Source organism: Triticum aestivum, chromosome 5A (genome assembly GCF_018294505.1).
Source record: "Triticum aestivum cultivar Chinese Spring chromosome 5A, IWGSC CS RefSeq v2.1, whole genome shotgun sequence".
NCBI classification, from domain to species: domain Eukaryota; kingdom Viridiplantae; phylum Streptophyta; class Magnoliopsida; order Poales; family Poaceae; genus Triticum; species Triticum aestivum.
In genome coordinates, this window is record NC_057806.1 from 115,270,056 (window position 1) to 115,294,499 (window position 24,444).

Genomic DNA, 24,444 nt, shown 5'->3' on the forward strand with positions numbered 1-24,444 from the left:
CTACCGGACGCTTGGAAATGAGAGGATGCACCGACTCTCGCAGCTAAAATCGTACACTACACACCATCTCTCCGTAGGAGTAGGTCGATCTGTCACTCTCTCTAACACACACATGCTGTTAAACACACACACACACACGCACACGCACACACAGGTTCATAGAATACGAAAATCGTGCGAGTGCGAAGCCACAGGAAGTGAGATACAAATAGAGTACGTATAAGAAGCGAAGATGTGATGAATATACCATCAAACCTGGACTGAGGAGTAGTACTCCCTTCGTCTAGGTGTTAAGTCATCTTACGGAAATCAGATATTCCCAAAATGTTTAGGCGTCGTCCATTAACTTGGCATCTCAATCCCCTCCTGGCCTCATTGCTAGCGAGCGTTGTTACTTAGGGAGCGTTTGGATCCTTAGCAAGAACAGCTTATAGCATAGCCAGGCAAGGTTAGGCGTTTGGAACTGTTAAAATATGTTAGCTTTTGTGGGCCAGCTAGCTTGGGTGGGCTAGAAAAACCTTGCTAGCTCAGGAACGCCAGATCGGCTCACTTCCGACGGCAAACTTCGCGTTGTAGTAACATAGACTAGTAACATATGCATCTTACTAATCCAAGTCACTCACCACTATGACCAGCCTAAGCAATGTAACCAAACGCTCCTTACTCTGCCTTGTTATCTCCCCCGGAAACCCAATGCATGGAGCGCAACTATACATTGATCAGTCAAGAAATCAAAGTCGGCTTGCATGCGAGTTAATACTCGGCCCTGCATAGTAGCTAAAACGGCATCTCTTAGTTGTTTGGATTAATTGTTGCGTTTAGAGATAGAAATCAGGGCTTTGATTGGAGGAATGACCGGTCAAGTTTCTCCTTCTCCTCCAATCTGCTTGCACCTTAGGTCCCGCTGCACCTTCTAACGTGACTTATTACACCTAGACGAAGGGAGTCGTACGAGATACGGTGGCACATTGACTTAGGTCGAATACAAGTGCCCAAAATTATGTGCATGTTATAATAAGGATTCACTTAAAATAGTACGTGAGCGAACAGAGGGATCAATTGGACAGTGTTCCCGAGTAGTAGCAAGATGTGTGAGATAAGATACACCGCTGGCGCTTTTAATTTTTCTTATTAATTTGTTTGTTTCACCCTCTGACTAGTGGGACCCAACGTACTACGTGGAGAGAGGTAAGGTTACTAAGGCTGCATTATTTCTGCACCACTGTGGATAGTCTTACCACCAAAGCCACATGACACGATTATGATTTAAATCCCAATGACTCCCACACACAAAAAAACACGACATGCTTGTCACACGAATGCAGGAATGTATAAAAGGTTATTTTCCTCTCGTTGAACATAACGGGAGGGTTGTGTAGCTAGTTAGCCTGTTCGCTCATCAAACTTGAGGTCTCGGGTTCGATAACTACACTTGAGCATAATTCATGCCAGGAGGATTCTTTGACTGCTCAAAATGGATGGATACGGAGCTATACGATCAACTACAGCCTCGACGCTTGTTTTCTAGGGTTTGCACTCTTCACACTCTCTCTAGTATATATATACACGCTGGAGCCTCAGCGCTTGTAGTTGCTCTCTTCACACTCTCTCACCCTCTCCAGATCTAAACAAGACTTCATTGGCCTCTCTCTCTCCACTCACTGCTGGTCTGCTTGTAGTTGCTCTCTTCACACTCTCTCACCCTCTCCAGATCTAAACAAGACTTCATTGGCCTCTCTCTCCCCTCACTGCTGGTCAAAGAGCCGGTAGGATCCGTCCGCCAGAAAGGGAAGGAGGCTTAACACTGTCGCCGTAGGTGAGGGAGGGAATCCACTACCAGCGCAGTTGTTCACTTTCACCCAGCGGCGACGTGGGAGGGCCTCCGACCCCTTCTTCTTCGCCGCCGTACATAGTGTGGGCCGAACAGCCTCCGGTCGCCCACCAAACCACACCCCAAGAACCTTAAGGTATAATTTACTTATTCCACATGCATTGCTCTAGCTGCATATGGGCTTTTCCGCTTCCGCACTTGAATCTAGGTGTTGGATCAAACAGGAAAGTAGTGGGGAAAGTTGTATACCATGAATCTAGGACGTGGTTCAAAGAGGAAAGGAATGGGGGAAAGTAGTGGGAAAAGTTGTATAGCATGAATCTAGGACGTGGTTCAAAAAGGAAAGGAAGGGGGAAAGTAGTGGGGAAAGTTGTATCACATGAATCTAAGACGTGGTTGAAAGAGGAAAGGAATGGGGAAAGTAGTGGAGAAAGTTGTATAGCATAAATCTAGGATGTGGTTCAAAGAAGAAAGGAAGGGGGAAAGTACTAGTACAAACTAGCTATCCAGCACCTACGTTGGTCGAAAAGGGAAAACAATGACAAACACAGTACGCACATCTATAACGAACTAATCTTTTGTTTTGGGGGACAAGGCTGTAGAGTTTGAGCAGGACTAGATTTGCTACGCTCACATAGGGAAAGGTGTCTAAAGATAACAAAACTAGGACCAACACAAATATGCTCCTTGGTTGTTTGTTCTTTGTTGCAACAGACTGTGCATCACCCCAGTACATCGGTAGATGCACATGGTGCTGGTGCGTCCACTGTCCCGTGCAACTCTTTAGCTGTTGTTAATCTAAGGCCCTGTTTGGTTAAAAACTCCCTAGTCCCTACCTGCTTGGTTCCAGGGACTAAACATGGACTAGAGGTTATTAAATGACATGCTAAAATACCATGTTACCCCTAGTAATGAACTCATAGAGACAAGGTGCAATGCGTGGCAGGGGCAACTGTTGGAAAAAGTCCCAAAAGACTCTCCCTTGGGGTCTTCTTTCTTTAGTCCCAAATGCCCACTTTTAGTCCCTAAAAGTCCCTCTTGTTCGGTTTAGATGGGACTGACACAGAGTTTTTTAGTCCCTCCACCAAAATGTCCCTATAAGCAAACACCCTCTAATAATGCCGCTGGAAAATTGATGCGATGCCATAGTTCAAAGCAAATTACATGTTTAACGAATTTTATTGTTAATATATTCTCTCTGTTAATATTAATCGATGCCACCGTTTGAGAAATGCTACTGTCTTGCTTTCTTTCCCATTTAGATAAGGTAGATGCTTATTTTTGTTCGCTTCTGTGTCATCCATCGTTATTGACCACTAGTTGTTTCCTTTGCACCTCTGTGTAAACATGGTTGTCGGTGTCAAAACCGGTGGATCTTGGGTAGGGGGTCCTGAACTGTGCGTCTAGGATCGATGGTAACAGGAGGCAGGGGACACGATGTTTACCCAGGTTCGGGCCCTCTTGATGGAGGTAATACCCTACGTCCTGCTTGATTGATATTGATGATATGAGTGTTACAAGAGTTGATCTACCACGAGATTGTAGAGGCTAAAACCCTAGAAGCTAGCCTATGGTATGATTGTTGTATATCTCTATCGACTAGCCTGGCCTCGGTTTATATAATGCACCAGAGGCCTAGGATAACAAAAGTCCTAGCCGAATACACCGGTGGGGTGGAGTCCTTGTCTTGATCGCCAAGTCTTGTGGAATCTTCCTTGTATGCGGCAGCTGTCCGAACTGGCCCATGAGTATGCGACCATGGGGTCCTCGGCCCAACCCAACTGATCGGGAGACGATGTGATGAGTACCCCCTAGTCTAGGACACCATCAGTAACCCCCTGAAGCGGTCTTCAAGTTAGGGACGCTCCTCGATTCTTCCGAACTGTTCTTCATCTTCGGTTGACGGTCTTGAAAACTGGTTCAACAAATCTTGTCATCTTCGATCTTGAGGATCGCCGAAATGCATTCGGCGAGTTTACACGTCGGGTATTCGAGGAGCCCCTTTAAGTTTCCGGCCTTTATCAATGCCTTGTTATTTTTATGCCACACCTCGGGTTTGAAGTTGTTCCCGGGAGGCAGTGTCCTCTTGCGTCCGAGCTCTAATGCCGGACTGCATTCGAGGTATCTTTTGCGGCCGAGCACCAATGCCGGACCGCTTCCGAGCTCCAACGCCGGAATGTATCCGAGCTCCAATGCCGGACTATGTCCAAGCTCCAACGCCGAACTGTATCTGAGCTCCAATGCCGGACTATATCCGAGCTCCAACGCCGGACAGTGTCCCAGCTCCAACGCTGGACTATATCCGAGGTGTCATATCACCTTGGTTCAAAAAAGTTGAAGGAGTTTAGCCGAGCTTAATGCCGGAAATGCCCTCTATGGAGCCAGCCACTAGCGCCCGAGCTTTATGCCGGACTGCTTCCGAGGTGGTGCACCACCCCGACTGTGGGCCGATTTTTTGTCAATATTTTTTATTATTGCAATTTATTCTCTGCCGAGATAAATGGCCAATAGCCCTCAAGGTGTGTATCGGTCTAAAACCCGAGATGCACCTGAAGGATGACGTAAGACCGCTGATCCCAGTAGCCGCTGAGACTCAGGTTGATTTGCAAAATCGTCCTAAGGATCAAGTCCTAGCTTGGCAGAATACTTCGGGACACAAAAAGCGACGTGCTTAGTCCTCGAGACTCAGGTTGGGTGCGGCCAACCAACCTGAGGATCAAAATCTCCTCGGCAACTGTATTGCACTTAAAATTTTCTGCATTGAACAGGCAATGTAGTAGCCCCCGAGACACTGGTTGGGTGGCAACACCAGATCAGGGGATCGATGTGCCCCTTTAATATTTGTAAATAATAAGGCCGAAGCCCAGTAGCCCCCGAGCCTTAATGCGGACATGGGTGGCCGAATTAAGGATCGATATCCATAGTAAAATCACAAATTATGTGTAATGACTCTATGTATCCAAGTACTTTATGTCATTAATGCTTGGATAAGCATTGTTCAAAACTTTGTTGACCGACCATCGGCTTCCACCTCCTCAGCTAGTAGCCGAGGAGTGCTTTTCCTACTTTATAAAGCCTTTATGAGGGCAAAGATTTACGACAAACAAGGCAATCTGGCCATACGGTTTTATGAACAAAGGTACGCAGAGAGATATGTTATATTATTGTTTAACATAAGAAATGTCTTCCAAAGAAAATAGTCCCGCTATCGGTTCCTTTCTTTGGGTTGTCATGCTAAGCATGATCATGCAGCCTCAGCTCTAATGTAAGAGCATAATATTGAGGATTTAGTTTGGGAGGCCAGTTAATAGCCCCCGGTAGTGTTCGGCGATAGTCGAGGTCAAGCCGTAAACACTTCAGCCATTGTTGTGAATGGCCCGTCATTTAACACTGTCATCGGATTGCTGACCAGTTTACGCTTATTGTGACAGTCAGTTTTCGGATTTCTCCACTAAGGTATTTAACCATCTGAGCTGGAAGCACAATCGCAGTGGTTCTCCCTTTGCACACCTAGCCGAACAAAGCGGAACATAGGAGGCAAGCGCAGGAGCCAGGCAACCCAACTATTGACCAAAGACACAATTCGAAACCAATGCATATATAGTGAGATCCGAGAATTTTTTTGCCGAATCTATAAAGGTGTCCGGCATTGCACTGCGAGACTTGTGCTGAAAACACACAAATAGTTTAAAAGTGCCATAAGCTTGGAAAACAAAAAAAACGTCAGTAAAACTTGACGTCCGAACAAGATCAAGTGTTCGGTGCCAATCCGGAAATTGGGGAAAAAATTGTGCTTCTGTCGTGCATTAATATTACACATCCGATCTCAAGACTTCAAGCGGGTCAGCCTACGGTTGCAGCCTCCTATCCCGAAGGCGGAGTGCTTCTCGTTAGACCAGTTTAGCGAACTAAACTCGAGCGGTCACTAGAGAGAAAATGGGTTATCTGGCTATTGACCACACACTCACGTCGAAAAAGGAGCGATAGAAAAAGACTTTGCAACGACCAATAAGAAAACACATTTACTATAAAATAGCTCATATAAATTTTAAGAGCCCCCAAGTGACTTGGGTAAAAGATTTTATGTATAATGATTGTATGTACTGAAGTACTTATATCATATCTTTGTTCAACCGAACTTTAAATGCGTCTTAACCGACCGTCGACTTCTCCCTCTTCGGTCAAGGACCGAAAAGTGTTATGTACTCCACCTGTCGAGAATATTGACAGTGTTTCCGATAACCAGGCAACCGGGCCACAAGGCTGTAACAGACAAAGCGCGCTCAGGGAACTTATGCTATATTACAGACGAAGTGTAAGAAGCACCTTCGAAGAAAATAGTACCCCCACCGATACCTTTCTTCGGTGCTCATTATTACTATGAGACTTGTGCAATAGATTTTTTGTACTCATGAGTTCCGTTGTGTGCCGACCATGATTGAAAACAATAAGAGCGCTAGCTTTCGGCTTCACCCAGTCTGAGGTCAGAGCTCGGAGGACCCGGTCATGACAATCGCAGAGGTGCTCCCTGTACTCCCTAGCCGAACAATCGGGAACGTAGGGGTAAGCACAGGAGCCAGGCAACCCAGCTTGCAAATCACTTAAGTCAATATGGTGCATATTGTGGTGTAATACACGAACAAGGAACGAAGCCGTACAAGTATAATCATATGCAAGAGGAAAAGCTTCATAAAGGAAGCCCCCAAATAAATGGGGTATTTGAATATATGTGTCACAAACAAAGTTTGGACAAGGAATTTTTTTACAAACAACTTTTTCCGAAAAAAGTATAATGCTTGGTCGAACCGAACACAAGTTAAAAATTAAAACTTTGAGCATGAAAGCGACTTAGCTGGTTAATGTGTTCGACATTGATGACACGGTCCGAGCTTGATGCGGGACAAGGTTCCATCCCCCAAGCCGGTCCCGAGGTGGCGGAGCGGAGAGCTCGACATGCCGAAGTGGTGACATAGCACGGTCAATGCAGACCGGCAGAGTGATGCCGAAGTCCCCAGATCATTTTCATGTGCACAAAAAGTAGTGCAAACCGGAGATAATAGTAATAATAATTATTAAAAAAATTGTTGCATAATAAATAATTTATGCAAAGTGAGTAATAAAAGAAATATGGCCTGGCGCCAAAGTCAATATCGATGCAGGGCGTCGGCGTGATGCGGTAAAGGCATGACAAAGCCTGAATTCACAGGTCGGGGTCCGAGTTCCGGATGCGGCGTTCACCGGACTATGTATGGAAACTGACCAAACCACCACGCGACCGTCGTTAATGCGGCCATTATTTGATAGACCTGTGTACAGATGATGGACAAACCAGAGTAATAATTCCTTGGGAATAATAAACCCAAACAAGCAAAAAATACTAGGATTAATAGCACCTGGTTTATTTGTTGTAGCAATTTGAAGAAAGGTGATTCCCAAAATTGGGACTCGATTCGCACACCCATTGCCTGAATGGTGATAAAGCGACGGTATGGCGATGCTGGCAAAGGTTGGCTCGCCGAGGCAAAGCCCTCGGTCCAGCTAACATGACGGCGCTGGTCGGCTAGTGACACCGAAGTCTCCAGAGTAGGTTGATGAAGAGATGGCGAAGCCCCCGGTCCAGCCGAGATGTCGAAGCCTCGATGTCAGCCGATGAGTCGAAGTAGGTTGGCGTGATGGACACCAGCTTGAAGAAGCAATAGTGCGGCCCTGCCGATGCAGGTCGTGACGTGGTCGATGCCGGCTTGATGAAGTGACCATGCGGCGATGTCGGTATGCCCGCTCCGTGTAATCCGTGGGGCGGCAATGTTGGTGATGATTTATCCGTCGCGATGCCTAACTCTTGTTCGGCTTGCCGAGATGATGATCGAAGGAATTGAGCTCGGCTCAATAAAGTGGCGACGTGTGTAGCGCAGGTCGGCAGCCGTGGAGCAATACCGTCGGACTGGTTTGACACCACCGTGATGGTGAAGATTACCTCGAAGGAGGCTTAAAATTTTATGGGTACGTGTCTAAAAACAACGCACAATACCATAGAAGAAAATTCCTTAAAAAAGTTGTCCAATATCACGTTCATAAAGAAACATGAATTCGGGTCGGATCCGTATTCGCGCAGAAAACAGATCCGAAAATTGGTCCACTCATCGGAAGTTTCCCGGAGTTTGAACCGTTGGACCGAGCTGAAATTTGGAGGGGTGGTAGATATGGGATTTTCGCAGTAGATGAACAGTTGGATCGCCAAAGGACCTCCGAGCTGGGCTCTGGAGAGCACGCCCTACACTCGTCCAGATTCCCATCCAGATTTGACAGGGCTCCGGTATATCGTAGATTGTCGGAGATTCCTCCATCGGAACTCGACAAAATTTTCCAGGGTTGTTGTAGACTCAATTCCGCACAATTCCTCCAAAGGGATCGTCAAAGCGATGCTCTAAGAGGTGGTGGCAGCGGATACAAGTTTGCTGTTCGGAAAACAGCATGGTCGCCCAAGGGCAATGTTGACGTTGAGCCCCCGAGCTCCATGGATGATTCCTCCATGATCTTGATAGAGATCGGAGTTGATGTTGATGAAGGCCCTCGTCCGAACATGACGATCGGAGATGGAGCATGGTCCTCGGTCGAGCCAAGGTGACCAGTCGAGCCAGCGACGAAGATGCCGGCATCACAGTTGACCTGCAGACGAGCCATCGATCCTTTTGCCGATCACACAACGGAACTCTCAATGAAAGCACCAATGTCGGTGTCAAAACCGGCGGATCTCGAGTAGGGGGTCCTGAACTGTGCGTCTAGGATCGATGGTAACAGGAGGCAGGGGACACGATGTTTACCCAGGTTCGGGCCCTCTTGATGGAGGTAATACCCTACGTCCTGCTTGATTGATATTGATAATATGAGTGTTACAAGAGTTGATCTACCACGAGATCGTAGAGGCTAAAACCCTAGAAGCTAGCCTATGGTATGATTGTTGTATATCTCTATCGACTAGCCTGGCCTCGGTTTATATAATGCACCAAAGGCCTAGGATAATAAGTGTCCTAGCCGAATACGCCGGTGGGGTGGAGTCCTTGTCTTGATCGCCAAGTCTTGTGGAATCTTCCTTGTATGCGGCAGCTGTCCGAACTGGCCCATGAGTATGCGGCCATGGGGTCCTCGGCCCAACCCAACTGATCGGGAGACGATGTGATGAGTACCCCCTAGTCCAGGACACCGTTAATGGTTATCTACCTCACCTCGTTGCCATTGTGACCTTTTGTTGCACTGCACAAAACACTTTTGTTTTAAGAGTTTTTTGTGCAGTTCAACCAAAATTTCACACCGACAATGCTGCTTGATTGCTTGATCTTAGTGGAACTGCACGAGAGGAGATCTTACTTCCTATCCGTGTTGGCAAATTTGGTACAGATCTTCTTATCGTGAGTTGTTTGAATTCCGCGTCATGAGAGGTCAGTACTAGCCTTCTTTCACATGATTCTGCAGTGTGCTTTCATATATTGTGCTACTTGTACGGTAGTGTTGCTTGATTTTAGTGAACTGCACAAATGGAGACAAGACTTCCAATCTGTATGTGCACCGTAATGTCTCATTGAGGTGAGATAAGGATATTTCACAACTGTTGGCCTGTATTTTTCCACTTTCATCAGAAAATTAATGTCATTGTTTAGTGCTATACTTGTGCAACCTAATTGACATGGCAAATCTTACATTGAAGGCAAAGCTTGTCTATTATTGAACCAAGTGATGAAGGGGAAGAACAAGCGGAAGAAAAACAAAAATCAACTCCCGGTGCTGTAATGAAGCACTGGAACTATGATGACACAAGTAAGAATATAGTTTTGCATCTTAATTTATTGCTATGGCTGGAACAAGGAATTGTTTTGCCACTAATTTGATGACACTCTTAATGTAATACGTAATTATCTCTACTTGTGCAAATAGGGATCTTCTTTAAGATACCATATATTTTAGTGGAACTGCACAAGAAGATGTTGGAAACATTAAACTAATTGAGGAGTATATAGTAAGCATGGCCACCACAGTAGATAGCAACAGATGGTTCTGGAGAAGTGCTTCGTCTGTATGCTCTACACAATAAGCCTCCTGACAAAGGTTGGTACTCGCCCACTGATTTCATCAATATGATTGAGCTTTGTCATCTCTATCGATGTTGTGCTACTGTTTAGATACTGTCATGAAAAAGTGGTATTGTCCTTGAGAAGTGCTTCATCTGTGCTGTTTTAAATATTTCCTTTCCTTTTTTCGAGCAAATAGGGATGCTAGCATTTAGTTGTCCTCTTGTGTTTGCACAACAGGATCATCCTCCTCTAAACAAGAATATGGAGTACATGAAGTGACTAGTTCCGATTATGCCAGGATGAAGAAGCCATGTCTATATTCTCATCATAAGGAGCAGTTGAAGGATGGTTACATTACTCCCCACAAGACAAAACTAACTTCAGCTCAGAAGGACTGACAAATCTCCATTTTCTTGCTGTGATGCGCGAGTACAATGTTGTTCTAGGATTTTTTCCGGTGTGTTCCATTTTTCTAAAAGTGTGCTCTACATGGACCATGTAGGTGCCTGTTTAAACTGTCAATTCATAGTACAATTTTCTTTATACTAATCACTTTTTTGTATTTGTGCAAGCTGGGGTGCTCAGCTTGATTTCAATGGGAACTGCACAAAATGTTCATGAATACATAGAATCATTCATTTCCACCACAAGAAAGGAGGTGCTGATAAGTTCAAGGCTTTGTAACATATAAGGGCGAAATCATACAAGCTACGCATGAATTTGGTTGATTTTGGTGGAACTCAAACAAAAAGAACAGCTGGTTTATTTAGCACGAGGTGCCATGTCAATGTCCGAAATGATGGCAAACCCTACCCATTCCACTAATCATAGGCATTTGATATTTTGGAATGGGACAACCTTGTCAAATTTTGCTCATTGATTTTAGCAAGAAGACATGCGTTTGATATTTTCGAATGGGACGCCCTTTGCTGTCAGCAGCGTCAATCCATTTTTTCTTTATTCTTTAATTGTGAAGTAAATATTGGCTAAAAAGCTGCTGAAACTCTTTGTACTCATTCTGTTCCTTTTTACTTCGCACATTGTGAAAGTGCATACTTTTTCTATAAGATTGTTCAAAGTAGACATACTTTGACTGTAGAAAAACTTGTATACAGACTAGAAAGGACCGGAGGGAGTACATGTGAAACTGTTGCAAACGAGGTGATCACCCTGGGAATAATGCCAGTATGTATTGTTTTGCATGTTCATCTAATGCCAGTGATACAAGAATTCAAACTAATCGAAATAAATTCATTCATACACGGTCGGATTTCATATAAACATGCCGGATTTCATTACATTTCATACATTCTTCAACTAAAAAGGCGTCCTTCTCCGACATAGCTCTCCGACTCCACGTCGCTGCCAAGAAGCTAACCGGCCGTCATTGGTCAACCCGCCTAGCTTGGCTTCAACCGGAGGGTAGCAGCGGTGGCCTTACTTGGACTCGAGCGGCGGCGACCTACCGTGTTCTACTCTTCCTCGTTTTCTATGTGGCGTGACCTCATTGGCAGCGGGGCGGGGCCTCGACAGAGCCGGCGATGTCCTCTCTGTCTCGTTGCCGACGGGCGGTGCCTCGGCGGAGCGGGGGAAATCCTCCTCCTTGTTGCCGGCAGGGTGGGGCCTCGGCGGAGCCGGCGGTGTCCTCTGCCTCGTTGTTGGCGCCGCGGGGCCTCAACGGAGTAGGGCCTCGTCGACACCAGCGGAGCGGGGACTCGTCGGAGCCGGCATTGTCCTCTGCCTTGTCCTCGGTCTCACCAAACAGCGCCTTGCCTGCTTCATCGCCCTCTTTGTGGGCGCCGCAGCCTCTGCCACCCGCATGCGGTACCGCCAGTGCTCGAGGCGGCCCTCGTGGGCGGAGCGGTACGAGTCGAGCAGCGCCTCCTGCTCCGCCCGCTCTGCGACGATCTGCTCCTCCGCCTGTAGGTGCTCCTAGAGGAGATGGTGGTTGTAGGCAGCGTCGGCCTGCGCCTCCCGCAACTTCTCCTCATGCTTCTACCTCACCGTGTCCATATATTGGGCACGGGCCTCTCCGATGGTCATGGTGCAATGCACTGACGAGGATGGCACGGAGGAGGGGGTTGGCGCCGAATCGTCGACTACCATGTTCTCCATTGGGACGTCGTCGTCCTCCAGCTACCTGCCGGCCAGCCAGTCGGCAGCAATGGCTGCCATCTCCTTGTGGTCCGTCGTCCGCCCGTCCCAAAGAGCGTTGGAGCGCGAGGAAGCCATGGTGGGCAGTAGTGGTGTGGACAGGAGAAAGGGAACGGATGTGGATGGCTGCGGCTATGGTCGGCGCAGCAGTTTATATAGCAATAGTGGGCGGCGGAGAGATGGCCGTGTGGCACCGGAGTAGCCGCCTCGGCAACCGCGTATCATTAATGTGGGCGGCAGAAGGATGGATGAACGACACTTGTGTCATTTGAAGGTGGAGCAATCGCCTGCACCGGGAAGCGGGGCAGGTGGCACTGAACGTTTCGGGCAGAAAGCACACGCGGGCGAGGGAGGCTGTCTGGGTGGGCCAGGGTAGTCAGACTCATGCTTGGCAGCGGGTCGGTCCAGCAGCCAGACATGCTGGCTCGCCAGCTAGCTCGCCGAGCTGAGCGATGGCAATCAGACGATGGACGTAGCTTCCGACCAGGAGCCGGCGCCACTGTCCAAGCCGGTTCATGCCATGTTCACCATAGAGCAAGTGCGGCCGCACTTCGACGCCCTAATGGCGGAAGAGCTACCAGCGCAGGAGGACCTGTGCTGCAACCTCCGTCTCCTCAACAAGCACCGATGAACAAGCGAACGACAATGCCGTCGCGGACATGTGGCCCTATGATCCTGGCTTCCCGAATGAGCAGCGGGCGCTGTATCAGAGCATCCGTAGGGCCCGTGAGGCCCTCTCTGTCGTCCTTCGAGTTGTTGCGCTCGCCGTGGCGCCGCCGTCTCGTGTTGGCAACATGGTCAATGGACATGAGGATGAGGAGATGACTTTATTTGGAGAGGATGACAGTGGGGACCCACTAGGGCCATAGCCGCACGTACGCAAGTGCCTCCTTATTGGTATATAAACCTATTTTTTGCTTCCTCCTAATTTCCTGACATCACGGTCCCACACCATTGTCAACCTATGTAGTCAATAAACGAGAGAATTGCACAAGAAGCGGCCGATAGCTGGGACCAAGCAGCTCAAGTAGTATTTGTGTTTTTGAGGTGTGAGCACTGCAGAGTTTTTCTTGAGCGATGTTTAGCCCAGATATTAATTTTTCTCCTCTGAACAATAACGAAAACATCGCTGCAGGTATTAACTGGGCGGGCTGTGGCCCGTCTAGCCCAGGTATTAATTTTTTCAAACTGAAAATGGCTAGCCCAGCTATACTTTTTTTAGGAATACCTAGGCAAGGTTAAGTTGTTATTCTCCGCCCCGCTGGGCGGCAAATCTTTCCTAGGAGGGATGCATTAGGATTAACAAGAAAATGGGCTTTAAGAAATAATAAATGGGATGTAATTATAAAAACTAGGCAGTAACTATAAAAAATGCACCAAACACGTAATTACTTTATAAAATAATATTTTTGGATATTGAAAATTTTAATTTCATTAATTGTTGCGAGCGCAATGTTTCATTGGATTTTTATGTAATATAAATTTATATTGAAATTGTATTTAATCTGACTTGAAATTTCGGGATAAAAATATTTCGGATCCCATCAAAATGTGGGAAATTTTATTGAATTCTGTTTTGAACGGTTGGTTGAAATGGGCTGTACTTTTAACAAACTGTAAATGGGCTGCAGTAAATTCCATTAGAATTCAAAAATTGGCTGCACATTCTTATAAATCTCAAATGGGCTATAAGTTCGCTGCCACAGATTTGTGGCCTTACTAAGTTGACGCGTCCCCTCAAAAAAAGAGAGTTGACGCGTATGTGATACGTCTCCAATGTATCTATAATTTTTTATTGTTCCATGCTATATTATATTCTGTTTTGGACATTATTGGGATTTTTTATACACTTTTATATTATTTTTGGGACTAACCTATTAACCGGAGGCCCAGCCCAGAATTGCTGTTTTTTTGCCTATTTTAGGGTTTCGCAGAAAAAGAATATCAAACGGAGTCCAAACGGAATGAAACCTTCGGGAATGTGATTTTCGGAATGAACATGATCCAGAAGACTTGGACCCTATGTCAAGCAATCAACGAGGAAGGCACGAGGTAGGGGGCGCGCCTACCCCCAGGCGCGCCCTCCACCCTTGTGGGTGCCCTGTTGCTCCACCGACGTACTCCTTCCTCCTATATATACCTACGTACCCCAAACTACCAGATACGGAGCCATAACCCTAATTCCACCCCCGTAACTTTCTGTATCCACGATATCCCATCTTGGGGCCTTTTCCGGAGCTCCGCCCGAGGGGACATCGATCACAGAGGGCTTCTACATCAAAACCATAGCCCCTCCGATGAAGTGTGAGTAGTTTACCTCAGACCTTCGGGTCCATAGTTATTAGCTAGATGACTTCTTCTCTCTTTTTGGATCTCAATACAAAGTTCTCCCCTCTCTTGTGGAGATCTATTCGATGTAATCTTCTTTTGCGGTGTGTTTGTTGAGACCGATGAATTGTGGGTTTATGATCAAGTTTATCTATGAAGAATATTTGAATCTTCTCTGAATTCTTTTATGTATTATTGGTTATCTTTGCAAGTCTCTTCGAATTATCAGTTTGGTTTGGCCTACTAGATTGATCTTTCTTGCAATGGGAGAAGTGCTTAGCTTTGGGTTCAATCTTGTGGTGTCCTTTCCCAGTGACAGTAGGGGCAGCAAGGCACGTATTGTATTGTTGCCATCGAGGATAACAAGATGGGGTTTATATCATATTGCATGAGTTTATCCCTCTACATCATGTCATCTTGCTTAAAGCGTTACTCTGTTCTCTTGAACTTAATACTCTAGATGCATGCTGGATAGCGGTCGATGTGTGGAGTAATAGTAGTAGATGCAGGCAGGATTCGGTCTACTTGTCTTGGACGTGATGCCTATATACACGATCACACCTAGATATTCTCATAACTATGCTCAATTCTGTCACTTGCTCAACAGTAATTTGTTCACCCACCGTAAATACTTATGCTCTCGAGAGAAGCCACTAGTGAAACCTATGGCCCCCGGGTCTATCTTCAATCATATTAATCTTCCAATACTTAGTTATTTCCTTTGCCATTTATTTTACTTTGCATCTTTATCATAAAAATACCAAAAATATTATCTTATCATATCTACCAGATCTCACTCTCATAAGTGACCGTGTAGGGATTGACAACCCCTTATCACGTTGGTTGCGAGGATTTATTTGTTTGTGTAGGTGCGAGGGACTCGTGCACGGCCTCCTACTAGATTGATACCTTGGTTCTCAAAAACTAGGGGAAATACTTACGCTACTTTGCTGCATCACCCTTTCCTCTTCAAGTGAAAACCAACGCAAGTGCTCAAGAGGTAGCAAGAAGGATTTCTCGCGCCGTTGCTAGGGAGGTTCACGCAATACAAGTCAAGATTTGACTCCCGACAATGAGTCACTTGTGGCGCCGTTGCAAGTCAAGACATACCAAGTAACCATCACAAACCCTTATCTCCCGCATTACATTATTTGCCATTTGCCTCTCGTTTTCCTCTCCCCCACTTCACCCTTGCCGTTTTATTCGCCCTTATTATGTTCGTCTTTCCATTTGCTTTGATGTCTTACTTGGCCCGTTTGCTCGTTTGGTTGGAATAGTTATTTATTTATTGCTAAACAGAGAACCTAAGATCTATGGATCCTCATCCACTTTCTAATCTTTTTAAGAGATCCAATTATGATGAACCAATTGCTAGTGAGTTTTGTGCACTAGAATATCATTATGAAGTTTTGTTGAAATTCGTGAATCTGAAAATTTTGATGAAGTACTTTCTGGAGTGATTCACGATGGACCTTTGAATAGAAAGCATGATTGTAATGATGATATTATAAATTCTATTAATGTTCATTATGCATATAATATGCAAAACCCTAAGCTTGGGGATGCTAGTTTTGCTATGTCTACTACTTGTTGCAATGATCATGATTGAGGTGATTCTTCTTATGATCTTGAAAATTTATTTAAGCCCCATGATGAATATGAGATTGATTATAGTGTTTGTAATAATATTGAAAGTGGGTTTGGAGAAGTCATGACTTTAGTTAATGTTAATCCCACTATTTTGGAAGAGTGTCAACTTTGCATGCATGTGGATCGTGTTGAAAATATTTTATGTGATAGCTATTTTGTTGAATTTTCTTATGATCCTACATGTAATTATGATGAGAGAGGAAAATATGGTGGTAGAAATTTTCATGTTACTAAATTACCTCTCGTTATGTTGAGATTGCTATTGTTTCTTTCCGCTTCCTTGCATATGCTAGTTTTTGCTTACCTTGATAATTTGTTTGCCTATAAGATGCCTATGCATAGGAAGTATGTTTGACTTATATGTGTTTGTCACGTGTTTTATGATGCTCTCTTTGTGCTTCAATTCTTGTCTTTCATGTAAGCGTCGTTGAAATCTTAGGCCTAGCTATAAGGCTTTAAAGAAAAGCACTTGTTGGGAGTCAACCCAATATTTTTCCTCGCTGTTATTCAGTAAATAATTTATCTAGCCTCTGTTTTGGTTGTGTTGTTTGTGTTTAATTAGTGTTTGTGCCAAGTAGAACCGTTGGGAAGACTTGGGGAAAGTCTTTTTATTGCTGTAAAAAACAGAAACTTAGCGCTCACGAGAATTCTGCCATTTTTATTTGGAAAGAGCTATTTAGTTAATTATTTTTGCAGATGATTAATAGATAAATTCCTCACGTCCAGAAATTTATTTTAGAATTTTTGGGGTTCCAGATCTTGCGTTAGCTACATATTAGTACAGACTGTTGTGTTTTTGACAGATTCTGTTTTTCGTGTGTTGTTTGCTTATTTTAATGAATTTATGGCTAGTAAAATAGTTTGTAAACCATAGAGAAGTTGGAATACAGTAGGTTTAACACCAATATAAATAAATAATGAGTTCATTACAGTACTTGAAGTGGTGTTTTGTTTTCTTTCGCTAACGGAGCTCACGAGATTTTCTACTTTAAGTTTTGTGTTGTGAAGTTTTCAAGTTTTGGGTAAAAGATTTGATGGATTATGGAACAAGGAGTGGAAAGAGTCTAAGCTTGGGGATGACCATGGCACCCCAAGATAATCTAAGGACACCTAAAAGCCAAAGCTTGGGGATGCCCCGGAAGGCATCCCCTCTTTCGTCTACTTCCATCGGTAACTTTACTTGGAGCTATATTTTTATTTACCACATGATATGTGTTTTGCTTGGAGCGTCTTGTATTATTTGAGTCTTTATTTGTTAGTTTTACACAATCGTCCTTGCTGTACACACCTTTTGAGAGAGACACACATGATTCGGAAATTGTTAGAATACTCTATGTACTTCTCTTATATCTTTTGAGTTATATAGTTTTTGCTCTAGTGCTTCACTTATATCTTTTAGAGCACGCCGGTGGATTTGTTTTATAGAAACTATTGTTCTCTCATGCTTCACATAAATTATTTTGATAGTTCTACGAAACAGCATGGTAATTTTCTTTAATTATGTTAGGCATTCAAGATTAATAAATCTTTTCTTATGAGTGTGTCAAATACTATGAGAAGTTTGATACTTGATAATTGTTTTGAGATATGGAGATGGTAATATTAGAGTCATGCTAGTTGAGTAGTTGTGAATTTTAGAAATACTTGTGTTAAAGTTTGTGATTCCCATAGCATGCACGTATGGTGAACCGTTATGTGATGAAGTCGGAGAATGATTTATTTATTGATTGTCTTCCTTATGAGTGACGGTCGGGGACGAGCGATGGTCTTTTCCTACCAATCTATCTCCCTAGGAGGATGCGCGTAATACTTTGCTTTGATAACTTTTAGATTTTTGCAATAATTATATGAGTTCTTTATGACTAAGGTTGAGTCCATGGATCATACGCACTTTTCTTCCTTCCACCATTGCTAGCCTCTCTAATACCGCGCACCTTTCACCGGTATCATACACCCACCATATAACTTCCTCAAAACAGCCACCATACCTACCTATCATGGCATTTCCATAGCAATTCCAAGATATATTGCCATGCAACTTTCCACCGTTTCGTTTACTATGACACGCTCCATCATTGTCATATTGCTTTGCATGATCATGTAGTTGACATTGTATTTGTGGCAAAGCCACCGTTCATAATTCTTTCATACATGTCACTCTTGATTCATTGCATATCCCGGTACACCGCCAGAGGCATTCACATAGAGTCATATTTTGTTCTAAGTATTGAGCTGTAATTGTTGAGTTGTAACTAAATAAAAGTGTGATGATCATCATTTTTAGAGCATTGTCCCAAGTGAGGAAAGGATGATGGAGACTATGATTCCCCCACAAGTCGGGATGAGACTCCGTATGAAAAAAAGAGGCCATAAAAAGCCCAAATAATAAAATATATGAGAGAAAAAGAGAGAACGGACAATGCTACTATCCTTTTACCACACTTGTGCTTCAAAGTAGCACCATGATCTTCATAATAGAGAGTCTCCTATGCGATCACTTCCATATACTAGTGGGAATTTTTCATTATAGAACTTGGCTTGTATATTCCAATGATGGGCTTCCTCAAAATGCCCTAGGTATTCGTGAGCAAGCGAGTTGGATGCACACCCACTTAGTTCCTTTTGTTGAGCTTCATATACTTATAGCTCTAGTGCATCCGTTGCATGGAAATCCCTACTCACTCACATTGATATCTATTGATGGGAATCTCCATTGCCCGTTGATACGCCTAGTTGATATGAGACTATCTTCCCCCTTTTTTGTCTCCTCCACAACCACCATTCTATTCCACCTCAAGTGCTATGTCCATGACTCACGCTCATGTATTGCGTGAAGATTGAAAAAGTTTGAGAACACCAAAAGTATGAAACAATTGCTTGGCTTGTCATCGGGGTTGTGCATGCTTTAAATACTTTATGTGGTGAAGATAGAGCATAGCCAGACTATATGATTTTGTAGGAATAACTTTCTTTGGCCATGTTATTTTGAAGAGACATAATTGCTTAGTTAGTATGCATGAAGTATTATTATTTATATGTCAATATTGAAATTTTTTCTTGAATTTTTCGGTTCTGAATATTCATACCACAATTAAGAATAATTACATTGAAATTATGCAAATTAGCATTCCACATCAAAAATTCTGTTTTTATCATTTACCTACTCGAGGACGTGCAGGAATTAAGCTTGGGGATGCTTGATACGTTTCCAATGTATCTATAACTTTTGATTGTTCCATGCTATATTATATTCTATTTTGGACATTATTGGGCTTTATTATACACTTTTATCTTATTTTTGGGACTAACCTATTAACTGGAGGCCCAGCCCAGAATTGTTGTTTTTTTGCCTATTTTAGGGTTTCGCAGAAAAAGAATATCAAATGGAGTCCAAACAGAATGAAACCTTCGGGAACGTGATTTTCGGAACGAACATGATCTAGAGGACATGGACCCTACGTCAAGCAATCAACGAGGAAGGCACGAGGTAGGGGGCGTGCCTACCCCCCAGGCGCGCCCTCCACCCTTGTGGGCCCCCTGTTGCTCCACCGACGTACTCCTTCCCCCTATATATACCTACGTACCACAAACTACCAGATACGGAGCCAAAACCCTAATTCCACCACTGTAACTTTCTGTATCCACGAGATACCATCTTGGGGCCTTTTCCGGAGCTCCGTCGGAGGGGGCATTGATCACGGAGGGCTTCTACATCAACACCATAGCCTCTCCAATGAAGTGTGAGTAGTTTACTTCAGACCTACGGGTCCATAGTTATTAGCTAGATGGCTTCTTCTCTCTCTTTTTGGATCTCAATACAAAGTTCCCCCCTCTCTTTTGGAGATCTATTCGATGTAATCTTGTTTTGCGGTGTGTTTGTTGATACCGATGAATTGTGGGTTTATGATCAAGTTTATCTATGAACAATATTTGAATCTTCTCTGAATTTTTTATGTATGATTGGTTATCTTTGCAAGTCTCTTCGAATTATCAGTTTGGTTTGGCCTACTAGATTGATCTTTCTTGCAATGGGAGAAGTGCTTAGCTTTGGGTTCAATCTTGCGGTGTCCTTTCCCAGTGACAGTAGGGGCAACAAGGCACGTATTGTATTGTTACCATCGAGGATAACAAGATGGGGTTTATATCATATTGCATGAGTTTATCCCTCTACATCATGTCATCTTGCTTAAAGCGTTACTCTGTTCTCTTGAACTTAATACTCTAGATGCATGCTGGATAGCGGTCGATGTGTGGAGTAATAGTAGTAGATGCAGGCAGGAGTCGGTCTACTTGTCTTGGATGTGATGCCTATATACATGATCATACCTAGATATTCTCATAACTATGCTCAATTCTGTCAATTGCTCAATAGTAATTTGTGCACCCACCGTAAATACTTATGCTCTTGAGAGAAGCCACTAGTGAAACCTATGGCCCCCGGGTCTATCTTCCATCATATTAATCTTCCAATACTTAGTTATTTCCTTTGCCATTTATTTTACTTTGCATCTTTATCATAAAAATACCAGAAATATTATCTTATCATATCTATCAGATCTCACTCTTGTAAGTGACCGTGTAGGGATTGGCAACCCCTTATCGTGTTGGTTGCGAGGATTTATTTGTTTGTGTAGGTGCGAGGGACTCGTGCGCGGCCTCCTACTGGATTGATACCTTGGTTCTCAAAAACTGAGGGAAATTCTTACGCTACTTTGCTGCATCACCCTTTCCTCTTCAAGGGAAAACCAACGCAAGTGCTCAAGAGGTAGCAGTATGCAAGGCTTTGTCAACTTATATTCAACACACGGTTCTAGCAGCAGTGGCTGTTCGATGTCCATCTAACGGATGCCGTGCTTCTTCTTCAATCTCGTATATCCTAGCTTCACCCGCCCAAAAAACGATTCCTCCCCCTGACATCTGGGGCCCATTGTTTCGGAAGCTGATCTGTGGGCCTACTAAGTTGACGCGTACCAAGGGCTTTGTCAACTTAGTCAATATGCACGATTCTAGCTGTAGTGACCGTACGATGTCCATCCAACGGCCGTCGTGCTTCTTCAACCTCTGGTCTTCTTGCTCCAGCCGCCCAAAGCAGTGCCAGTCATGCTGCCTGGTCCTGCCTCCCGTGGCCAGCTGTGCGGCCGCGGAGGCCTCACCGCCTCCTACTACTCCCACTGCTGGCCAGGCCATCCCTCCACTCAGCCACACCCCCTGTTATTCTGCGGCGACGACAGCCTCACACCGTAGCCGAACCAGTGAACCCTCGTACTCCTCTCCATGTGGGCATCCACTATCGTGTCTTCCCCGGCTCCGCGTCATCCCCTTCCTAGGCCTCGCTGTCGTCCACCGCCCTGGTGCCCTCGGCGCGGCGTGGTCAAGGTGGTTAAGGAACGGCTTCCATCAGACGTGGAATGTACGTGGAGAGGCTGACAGCTGGGTCCACTTCCGGAGCAAGGAAGTGCCTCCTTATTACGCGCAAAATAATTATTCGTCCACCTAATAGCGCGGACCCACCGGATGGGCCGCTGTATTTCGCGGAAAAAACGTTTCCCCCTCACTGCTGGGACCCACCAGCTACATCTTTGCACGCAAGGAAGTGCGTCCGGGCAAAAAAATACGATTCTCCCCCTGACTGCTGGGACCCACCAGCTACATCTTCGCACGCAAGGAAGTGCCTGACAGTCGGGACCCACCTGGTCTAAGCGTACGTAGCATTGTCACTCTGGTCGCGAACGTGTACGTACATACTGGTCGATGTAGAGGCGCACACGTGTCGTAGTAGAGGCGTGCACGTAGCATGTACACGTACGTACAACGACCAATGTGCAAGAAAGAAAATACGACCACATACGTACATATGGGCGGGGTCTCGAACGCCTACTCACGCATACGTACGACCAGGGCTCGTGTACATGGCTGGGTCGGAACGGAGAAACTGCGTCGTCGTCGTGTTCATGGGGATCCAACCGGCTGGGTCGCAACAAAATGCGTCGTGTGTTCATCGGGAGGGCTTGGACGGAACAACCGATGGAAACGAGGCCTGGCGTACCACAGAACAGAGGAAACTGCCTTGTGTTCGACCAGCCACATTCGAAACGGAATCCTGTTCATCAGGAGGGGTCTGGCATACCGCAAAACGGAGGAAACGGACCTCCTACGGTTGAAACGGGGTCCTGTTGATCGGGAGGGGTGTGGCATACCGCAAAACGGAGGAAACAGACTTGTGTTGGAGCGCTACAGTCGAAACGGGGGTCCTGTTCATCGGGAGGGGTGTGGCGTACCACAAAACGGTGCTCCATGGGATACTGTTCATCTCCACCGTCGACCCCCTCCAGCCTCCACGTGCTACTGTTCATCCATCGTCGACCTCCTCCAGCCTCCACCTGCGATTGTTAATCCACGGGCTCCTGTTCATCGAGCCTCCACCGCGCACTACTCCACCTGCTACTGTTCAACTAGCCCTCTCCACGGGCTCCTGTTCAACCACCCCTCCACCGTCTACTGTTCATCCAGCCCTCCACCGTCTACTGTTCATCCAGCCCTCCACGGGGTCCTGTTCATCTAGCCCCAACCGGCTCGATCGATCGGGTTCCTGTTCATCCAGAGGCAACACCACGGGGTCCTGTTCATCCACCCCCACCGGGAACTGTTCATCCAAACCCTCCCAGCAATGCTCACTGTTCATCCAAAGGCAGCATCGATCGACTTCAGTTAGCAGCAGTAGCGAAGGAATCGCTCGATCGGGTTCTGTTAACAGCCATCGATCGATCGCTCGGGTTCAGTAACGCGTAGTCTACAGTGCAATCGCTCGGGTTCAGAAGGCGAACACCTCGCTCGGGTTCAGTTAGAGCACAATGCCTCGCACCCACGCACGTGCGTGTATGAGAGAAACACGCAAACCTCCGTGCATCGCTCGGCCCCGACCACCCAACGTCACCGGGAACACCCCGATATTTTCCTCGCCCTCGCTTCTATCATGGTTTTTTCCGTCATGGACGACCCAAAGAATGTCATGCATCTGCGTCTCTGGCCCGCCCAGGACGAAAAGCCCATTTTCTGTCATGATGTTTTGTCATAGAAGTAGGAGCCCACCACATCTATGATGATACCGGGTTTTGTCACAATTATCGTCATAGAAGTGTCATAAGTATGATAGGAAAAAATTTCATTCGGCCCAAAATGTCACGGATGTGTCTTTTTTTGTAGTGTGACAGGGAGGCGAACCTGCCCTATCGGGGTGGTAGAGCCGTCAGTCACTCCTGAGAAAGGCTTGGTAGGCTGGAGCTGATCGTATGGCACTTGAAGGCTGTCGAAAGTCTCGACGGACAGGACATTGAGCCCGACGCCACCGTCGATGAGGGTTTTGGTGACTTGGACATTGCTGATGACGGGTGAATAGAGCATCGGGAGAACGCCGGCCATTGCCGCGCACTTGAGCTGGTCTGCCGAGCTAAAGGTGATGGCGTACTCGGACCACCTGAGCGGGCGTGTGGCCTCGAGCCTGGGGAGGACTGCGTTCACCTCATGAGCAAACTACTTGAAGACTCGTTGAGAGGCTGGGGATTGAGCTCTGCCCAAGATGCAGGTGATAGCTCGTGGATCTTGGAAGCCCCCAACCCCGTCGTCCTGTTGATGGTCGTCGTTCCTTCTTGGCGGCGGCAGCGGAGGGAGACCAGGGTTTCCCTGAGGACAGTCCTCACGAGGCTGGTCCCTCTAGGCACCCTCACGAGGCTGGTCCTGCCAACGATCCTCGCGAGGCTGGTCGCGCCACTCTTGGCGGGGCCCACGATTGTCCCAACGTCCTCCACCACGTCCACCTCCTCGGCCGTAGCCCCAGTCGTTGTGCTCGGGGCGTCGACCGAAGCGTCCATCTCAAATGGCCCTATGCTCTTGGCAGTAATTGTTGTTGTGTGTACGCACATTGTGGAAGGCGCAGAACATGCGGCTGCCCTTGGACGACTCGGGAAGATCTCGGCCGCGCTTGGTGTCTGGTTCCACCGCGAGCATGGCGACTCCTTTGCGCTTCACGTCCTTGGCCTTGGCCTTCTTCTCCTCTGGATCCGCAGTAGGGAGCTCGAGGAGGGAGAGACGCCCCTCCTCAGCCCTTGCACACTTGGTCGCGATGTTGAACAGCTCCAAGGTCGTGCACAACTCTTCATGGATGGCGAGCTCCTCCTTCATATTGACATCGCGGACGCCGTCAGAGTACGCTGAGGTGATGGCCTCGTACATTACCTTGGGGATCTTGATTCGCGCGCTGTTGAAGCGTTGGATGTACTTCTGCAGGGTTTCTCCCGGTTATTGGTTGATGTGGCACAGGTCACCCGCAACCGGGGGGCAGTCGTGAGTGCCCTGGAAGTTGGCGATGAAGCAGTCATGCATCTTGTCCCAGGAGGAAATCGAGCCTGGGGGCAGGTT